This window comes from Lathyrus oleraceus, chromosome 3 (assembly GCF_024323335.1).
Source record: "Lathyrus oleraceus cultivar Zhongwan6 chromosome 3, CAAS_Psat_ZW6_1.0, whole genome shotgun sequence".
Taxonomy (NCBI): domain Eukaryota; kingdom Viridiplantae; phylum Streptophyta; class Magnoliopsida; order Fabales; family Fabaceae; genus Lathyrus; species Lathyrus oleraceus.
This window is the reverse complement of record NC_066581.1, coordinates 107,282,131-107,291,356: the sequence shown is the minus strand read 5'-3', so window position 1 is coordinate 107,291,356 and position 9,226 is coordinate 107,282,131.

The following is a 9,226-nucleotide window of genomic DNA, read 5'->3' as shown; positions in this document are numbered from 1 at the left end:
TCTTCTTTGATTCGAAGAATTCCCTTCTTGTTAGTTTCCTCTACAAGTCGAATTGTTGTAGCCTCATCTACCTTTGTTGTCGAACCATTTCCCTTTTCCTTTCTTTTCTCTTGCTGATTGTGCCTGCAAAGCCACATCACTCTTTGACTTGCTTACAGCTCTTTCAGTCATTCTTTGTTCATGAGATTCAAACGTCCCTTGAACCTCTTCCTTTGTCAATATTGACAAGTTTTCCAATCTTCTATGGTTATTACCACGTGGTCGAATTTTGCAGTCAATGATCTCAAGATCTTTGCAACAACTGATCTTGATGTCAATGCTTCGCCACATACCTTAATTTGATTAATAATTTTGTAACCCTTGTGAAAAAGTCAGTTATTCTTTCACTTTGTCCCATCTTAAGCAATTCATATGTTCTTTTGTGAGTTTGTAACCCCGCCTCTTTCACCTTCTCAGCTCCTTCAAACGATTTATGCAAAATTTCTCAAGCTTCTTTCGTTGATTCAACATCACCCAACTTTTCAAAATTGTTTGGACCAACACATTGATGAATTATAAAGAGACCTTTATAATCTTTCTTCTTCAATTCTTTGTGCGTAGCCTTTTCTTCATTTGTTGTGTTTTTTGCAAGTGGTGTTACTCATTCCTTCACAAGATATCACATGTCTTGATAACAGAATATGATCTTCATCTGCTTACACCAATTATCATAATTCTTACCATTCAGAATTGGAAGACTTGCTGAAAAATGCTCGCTTAGATGATTCATCGCGCTATGGTTCCCAAGAATCACACAACCAGTGCTCTAGATACCAGATGTTGGAATTTTAAGGAATTTCATATGTTGGAATTTCACCCAAAATCTTGAAGAATTATGAATCAATCTTGATGAACAAGAATGAATTCTTCGGATTGATTCTTCCTCTTGTTCTTTACTCTTCACTCGAGTGAATCAATCACGCCTTAGTTGCAAGATGATTCTGCTGCATAGAAATTTGAGAAGAAAATAAAAAATAAATTAGAAAAGAAAAGAAAAAATGAATTGGGGAAGAAAAGAGAAATTAAGGTTTGAGAGAAAAGGAGAAGATGAAAAATATTTCTGCAGAGTTTTTCTCTGCCTTCAAACTCTTCAAACTGAAGTTTATTTAATCTTTTCTCTATGCAACTGCATATTTACAATGATAGGATGCCTCACTATTTATAGGTTGAGATTATTTGCCCACCAAACAATCTCCAACTAACTAACTCAACTAAAAACACAAAATAAAATTAAGTCTTAAATTTCTATCGAAGAGACACTTGTTTACATTTCGACAACTATACAAATTTTTACGCATAACATTTCGACAACAATATACTTTGTCGAAATAGTACTTTATTACAAAGAGTTTTACTTTTAACATACTAATATTATAAAGTCAAGCCACTTAAAAATTGGAAACAATCATTAAACACTATACACTATGTTATATTCACACATGAGAGTCACTTCCCTACCCTATAAAATAGAAAGATTTGTGAAAAATTGAAACATCAAACCTGAGTAATCATGTGGAGACTTGATGCCTCAAACAAAAATCCTATAGAAAAGATGGTGTGTGTGTGTGATTATTTATCATGTAAGATGTGAGTTCTATTACTTGTTGTAACTCTTAAGTTGACCTTAGTCTATTCTCATATTAGATTGGGTTACTTTATCCTAATATTATTTGAGATAATGAACAAATTATGTTGAAATGTTTCCGTGGACACTTGAGTGGTTGTTGAACCACGTTGTATTCACTATTGCTTTATTTGTGGCGTATGTTAAGTTAGAATGCTTGTATTTTGGTAAACTAGTAAGGTATAAAATACATGTTATTGTCGCTTTATGGGCAAGCCTAGTAAGGCTATAAAAAATGACTTGGAGTTTCAAATGTTACATTATTGTTTCCGTATGTATCAAAATATCTTTAGAATATTCTTCTATAGAAATTTAAAATGCTGCTGAAAGTCTCGTTAATCACGCCACATTTGTCTTTCTAAGTTAGTTGAACAACAGTTAGAGAATTATTAGTTATATAATAAATGTAGCTTTTTAAATATGTTATAGTAGTACTGATGTAAAAGAATTTTTAATAGAAGTTCTAAACTAATTTAAGGAAAGACAATGAAAGATGTTATTTCCAACTAAAAAAAATCATTTTTACTTGGATATGTAAACAATTTATGTAAAATGTCTTTTTTTTTAATGTATGTTGTCTAACAACAACAACAACAAAAAAGTCAAAAGACACTCAAACTTAGACGTTTTTTACCTATTTCTAGGGTTTGGAGTGCTGTTGCTCTTTTCACTTTTTTTTTTTTTTAAGTAGATTATGTTTCTATTGATGGTGGTCATGAATCATTACTTTTACCTTATTCATATGGTTTTTTTACAAAAATAACCCACTTTTTCAAGAAAATTCCCAAAATACCCTTGGTTTCAAAAAAAATCTCAAACTACCCCACTTTTAGGAGGAGTCGCCAATTGAATTGGAGACTCCTCTTAAAACTTGAATGGAGGCGCCAATTGGATTGGCTAGGGCAGGTGCCCTAGCCAAATCAAATTGGCGCCTCTGTGTAGGGTTTAAGAGGAGTCGCCAATTCAATTGGAGACTCCTCCTAAAATGTAATTTTTGTGTTATAAATAGATTCGTTGTGTGAGTAAAGGTTCCACATCTCACACAAACATTTGGCAATCATGTTTGGTGTTCGTCGCCGATACGGTAAGGTGATTTATGCGAGAGACGAACCTCAGATGTTGATGCTGTTCTGAAACATCACTACGTTCGATCAACTGAAGCGGGAGTTGGTTCGTTGGTTAGATGGGAAAATATCAGAAGGGGGAAAAATTAGAAGTATTGAGAGACTTGACAGTATCTTTGGTTGGGTGCGAATGAAGACTGATAAGGATGCTAGGGAAATGATGTTCGGTCGAGACGGCATCAATTTGATTGTTGTAATCAGTTAGAAATATTTATGTTTTCAGATAGCTTATTTTGTACTGATGTTTGTTGTGAACCTCGTTGTAACAAAAACTTAATGATATATAATGATTGAAGGTTACAGAAATACAATGTTATAAAAAGCTTAAGACCTAGATGATGTTCCTCGATTGGGACAGTTGTTCTTGTTGTGTCCTGGTTGACGACAGATACTACATAATCTTATCATTTTATCTGTGGAATCCATCTCTGTTCTGATATGTGTGTTGTTTGGCCTTCCTTTCTTCTTTCTACGCATCTCGTCATTATGCCAAACAATATCACCTTCATATGGAGGTCAGTAATCCTCCATTGGTAGTACTGGGAAGCTTTGATTATATACATTCATGATGGTGTTGGCCTTGTACACATCAGATAAATGGTTGTAAGCGTCTTGATGAGTATAAGCGCATGCTGCAATGACATGGGAGCAAGGTATGCGGAAGGCCTAGAATTTTCCAGAATCGCACCAACTTCTGTTTAGTCTAACAGCGTAGGCTAAATTTGGTCTCCCCTCGTTGTGGTCCATTGTTTCCTGGACGCTGAAATTTTTCCTATGACGGTCAAAGACTGTTACAGTGTGTGTGCTAGCTTTGATGCTCTCCTCTTTCATGACCTTCATGCAACACTCACTGAATACTTTCCCGGACATTAACACCGCACTCCATCTTTCACCTCTGGTTGCGAACAAAGAAGCCAACCTATAATAGGTTGATCTTACCAAGGTGGTTATCGGCAGATTTCGAATTCCTTTGAATACCCTGTTCATGCATTCCACAATGTGTGTTGTCATGTGGCCCCATCGACAACCTCTGTCAAATGCCCTTGTCCACTGCTCTACTGGTATGTTATTTAGTCATCTCCCTGTGTCTTCATTAGACAGTCTAATTTCATCACGATAATATTGAAATGACAGCTGAGTTAGAGCATACCCAGCATTCACCACCTTCTTGCGAAGATTCTTATCTTTTATAGCACGCATGAAGTTTTGTGAAATGTGTCTGATACAGTAGACATGGGTAGAAGGAGGATCATGCCATCCGTTGTTATGGTTGTTGTAGGCACTCTCAATCGCAGCATGTCTATCAGAAATCAAACAGATATTGGCTTGTGGAGCCACATGCGTCCTGAGATGTTGAAGAAAGAAACCCCATCCACCAGCCGTTTCACCTTCAACAAGAGCAAAGGCAATGGGAAAGACATTGTTGTTTCCGTCTTGTGCAACCGCCATGAGCAAAGTACCCTTGTATTTTCCGTATAACCAAGTGCCATCAATTTGAATAATAGGTTTGCAGAATGCGAAACCTTTGATGCACGGGTCAAATGCCCAAAAGAGACGGTGAAAGATTCTATTACCTGTAGCACAGGTTCCGTCTGGCATCATCGCTGGCAATGTCTCCATAATTGCCACAGTTCTTGGGACATATGTTTTTAGTGCCCATAAAAACCGTGGCAATTCCTTATATGAATCCTCCCAGTTTCCGAAAACTTGTTCAACAGCCTTTGTCCTCGCAATCCAGGCTTTCTTGTAAGATGGAGTATAATTATATGTTGATCTGATATGGGATATAATTATACTCACCTTCACTGATGGGTCTTTATTAACCAACGGTAGAATATCTTGACATATCAACGCTGCGCTTAGTTTACAGTGATCTTGTTCAACATTAGTTGCAATGCAACTGTGAGGTGGGTCTATTGAAGCGATCTCCCAAGAGTCGTTTTTCTTCTTGTAAGATGCAGCCAAACGAAACTTACAAAGCATGTTACGATATTCGATAACATACCTTCTAGAATCAGTGTGTTTCACTGTAAAGTCAGTAGAGTTGTTCATGTGGAATTTTTTGATAGCCAGAACACATTCTTCTTTGGTACGAAACATGTCCCCCACCTTTAATTCGCCTTTTGATCTCGGATACGGATTATAGAAAACACTGTTGGATGTTTCATCGTCGTGAAGATCCATATTTGTCATATGCTGAGGCGGATTGTAGACATGACTAGGAGGTATTGGTGGTGGTTGATCATCATCTTCGTCGTCGTTGTTCAGCATGTGATCAACCTGTATCTCGGTATCCTCTTCTTCATCATCAACGAAGTCCACTTCTGCTTCTGCTTCTGGGTTGAGTTCATCTGACCATTGTGGATCATCTTCACCAGATTCATCCTGACCGGTTAGTTGAGACTGTTGAGATGGTATACATGGTTGAAGAGTAATGTATAACTCAATATAGTTGTAGCCTGAATGTTCATGACTAACAAACATGTATTCAACATCTTCATCGTCTCGTACCTTAAGGGGGAAATACTTGCATTGACTATTCTCAAAAAATATTGGATTTTGATATGTGATCTTTGACACAATACCCGATCCTATACAGGATTGTATTCTTTTTTTCAAATGCAAGAAGGTTGTGTTTCTCTTGATCGTGAGTCTAATGGTATTTGTGTTTTGAAAACAAAAACCATATAGCTCAGACTCGTATGTTTCACCGTTGCAGTGAACGTTGACACTGTATAATGATGAAGATGACATTGTGCAGATGAAAACTATTTTCTTACTGCAGATGAATGTGAGTGAAGTGTCTTGGATGTTGATAGTAAGACACTTAAATAGAGGAGTGAAGTGTCTCACATGCTAGCTAGTTCGAAGTGACGTGTCACACATGCAAGCTACTCTGAAATGACGTGTCGCACATGCAAGCTACTCCGAAATGAGGTGTCAACCATGCAAGCTACTAAGAAGTGACATATTCAGCATGCAAGAGACAAGACGTCACGTGTCAGACATGCAGACACACACTCCAAATGAATTGGCGCCCCCACTCATTCCTTGCACATGGGCGCCAATTCAAGTGGAGACACCATGCATTCAGACCTCGAAACCAAGCAATCAGACCTAGGTCTTGCATGAATGTCCCTATGGAGGCGCCAATTTGAATGGCGACCCCTCTTAAAGGTTGTACATGGTCGCCAATTCAAGTGAAGACACCACGCAAGCACAACTTTTCATGCTCCCATCTATTTGCCTATAAATACATCCACTTCATCAACACTTCTTCCACACCATCACTCTCACTACTTCTTCTACAATACTTCTTCTACAATTTCATGTACAATAACTTCTTGTAGTTTCATCTACACCAACCCCCCGACAAAATGTCTATCCTCAATATGGGCGAATCACATAGAGGAACGGTTGCAAATATCGCAACATATGTAAGTTTTTTCTTTTGTTAACTTTTTATCTTTCATCTTCACCAACCCCCTTTTATTTTAACATACCAACTTAGTCAAGTTTTTTATTCTTTCTTTTATAGGATTTATCAAGGTTCTGAACTAGGGTCCACGAATATTCTTTCTTTTATTCTTTCATCTTCGCCGGTTTTGGTCATATAAGCAAGATTTTGTCTTGGTCAATAGATAACAAATTCATTCTAGCTTTATACGAAAGATGGAGACCAGAGACACACACATTTTGGTTCCCAACCGGTGAGTGTACCGTGACGTTAGAAGACGCCTACATGCTTTTGGGACTACCCATTGAAGGTAAGGATGTTAATGGTAAAACCAACTATGCAAATTCAATTTGCATGGAGCTCTTGGAGACTGATTTGTTAGATGATAATGCAAGAGGTCAAGGCATACTACTCTCACGCCTTAAGTCGTACTATAATAGTTTATACTTAGATGAGCATTCTATCGAAGATGCCCGAATAATAAAAACTAGGTGTTATATTATGCTGTTAATTGGCTCGTTTTTATTTACCGAAGGTAGTGGTTCTAGCATGCATATTATGTATTTACCTTTACTTAGACATGTAGATAGAATAGGAAGTTACAGTTGGGGATCTGCTTGTCTAGCCTATCTCTATAGCTCATTATGCAAAAACTCACACAAAGACACATCTACATTTTCTGGATGTGTTGTTTTGCTACAAGCATGGGGTTGGTCAAGACTACCGTCTCTAGCACCCGTCAATAACAACCCTTTCACATTTCCATATGCACAAAAGTAAGTTGTTTAAATTGATATATCTTTACTTACTTCTTTAAAGTTTATTACCTCTAACTAATATTTTTTGACTTTTTGGTGTAGATGGTCTGCACGTGGTATGAGTTACAACAGATGTCCAAGACACTGTATTACTCAGTATCGCAACCTGTTGGATCACCTTCGACCGACAAACGTAAGGAAAATAACTTAATTATTTCGTTATATTTTGTTAACTTCTTCTACATTGACTATAATCATATCTTCTTTCACATTTCAGTTCATTTGGCGTCCATACCTTAATTTGGATCATGACCATGAGGTCAACGCTGAAGACGCGGCCGTATGGACTGCATGCACACCGATAATACGGTTCACAACTGTGGAGATGCACAACAGTGATCGTGTGAAGCTGCAGTTCGGTATGCTCCAAAATATCCCAGATCCCCCAGCTAGCCTAGGAGAATGGCATCTGTGCAAAGTTAACGACCAATGAAACTTCAATCCATGGCAAAGCTTCGCAAGATCGGAGTGTCACAAATGGAAGCACCGTCATGACCATGTGTTAACTGACGCAGTCATGCCAACTGAAGAAAAACCAAGTCGTACTTATATGGCTTGGTACAAATCGGTTTGTTTTCAGTTCATCGCCGAGGATATGTACTTGTACGACCCACGCCAGATGACTTACACACCTGACACCTCAACATCAAACCCCTAACAACAGTGTCAGACCGGATACACACAACCCCCTGTCCGTCAAACGTTCCGTTCAACCAACACACAAACATACAACCAAAATATTCCATACACCCAACCTCAATACCAAGAGCATACCCCATACCACCAGCAACAAATTGACCATCAACCTGAGACTCAACATCGCTTCGCACCCACCCCATCACCCTACCAAAGTCACCTAAGCCAGAACAACGATCATTCAACACCAACCGCCCCTCCTCCTACCGTAGTCAAGAAGCCCAAACATCACAAAACCAAAACATCCAACAACCTTATCTCTACCAAACACCCCAACAACCTTTCCAACCTTTCCTTGACGCATCGTTCACACACATGTCTCCCTTCAACCGTCTCGGTCGCCCATCAATGAGTCAACCACATCCCAACTTCTCTGGCATGGGTCATGAGCTCAGCTACGGCGGTACACCATCGATGCATACTGAAGACTATGCTGAATTGTCTGACTACCTCAACAGACATTCTCCTGTAGTTGGTAGTGACGCTCTTGGCCCCTCAGATGCTCAAACACCGGTACAAAATCGTCAACGTGGGTTAGGGTAGCTAGAGGATGTGGGACCGGAGGTCGGTTAGGTGATCCCGGTCATCACCATTAGGTTTCTTTGTGTAAACGATAAATTTTATTAATATAAAGTGGTCCTATATCAAATTTATCTATCACGTATACCATTTACCAAAACAAATTGTATTTTATGAGGAGTCTCCAATTGAATTGGCAACTCCTCTTAAACCCTACACAGGGGCGCCAATTGGACTGGCTAGGGCACCTGCCCTAGTCAATCCAATTGGCGCCTCCATTCAAGTTTTAAGAGGAGTCTCCAATTCAATTGGCGACTCCTCCTAAAAGTGGGGTAGTTTGGGAATTTTTTTGAAATCGGGGGTATTTTGGGAATTTTCTTTAAAAAGTGGATTATTTTTATTAAAAAAAACTATTGATACCAACTCATAAATTATTATTCTCTCCACGTAAAAAAAAAAGAAGAAGAAAAAGAGAGGGAGAGCACAAACTCAGTATCACATCATTTCAAACAAGTGAAGATAGTAAGAGAAAACATAATTAGGAAAGGAAAAGTTGAACTATTCCCAAAGAGAAGCAAGCCATAAACATAAAGTACTTGTATTTGTTCGTGGATTGGAGACAATATCCCTTTGGTTATACTAATTGAAAGGGGTCCAAGAATACAAGCACTAATTAAAGTTTGCATGAGATAACAAGCCCTAACAAGAAATGGGATTTGGAGAAACTTTTCACATGTTGTGCTACTCCTTGCCTTAATGCCATCCATATATATATATATATATATATATATATATATATATATATATATATATATATATATATATATATATATATATATATATATATATATATATATATATATATATATATATATATATATATATATATATATATATATATATATATATATATATATATATATATATGAGAGAGAGAGGTGAATATGGT